A 432-nucleotide genomic window follows, 5' to 3' on the forward strand; every position below is an offset into this window, starting at 1 on the left:
CTACGTATCTATCTACCTATCTTCAAAATCTGCATATCTAGGCAAAGACGCAGTAGTACCTGCACACATAGGTTACTTTTCGCTTCGTCTTATGAGTTGTTTCGCAGTCTTATGAAGTAGTAGAAGCAGGAATAGTCTCACCCCCCACACGTCACCCCTACCATAGAGGTATGTAGGAGCTCCTTCCTCCTGCATGTGTTTAGGCACACGTCTAGCTATATCCTCCAGCTATAATAAGACTGCACCTAGTCTCTCTGTAGTTAGCCTCTCGTAACCTTAACAGCGTCATCACCCATACTCCCTGTGATCGGCTTATGAGAAGGGAGGGAATGATCTACGTTTGAGAAAGAAGGTCATCTTTAAGTATTGTCTTCCTCTCCTTTCATCTCTCTTTGTCCTCTTCGACCTCTTCTTTTTTCTCTTCTCTCCCTT

This window comes from Cystoisospora suis (genome assembly GCF_002600585.1).
Source record: "Cystoisospora suis strain Wien I chromosome Unknown contig_9141, whole genome shotgun sequence".
NCBI classification, from domain to species: Eukaryota; Apicomplexa; class Conoidasida; order Eucoccidiorida; family Sarcocystidae; genus Cystoisospora; species Cystoisospora suis.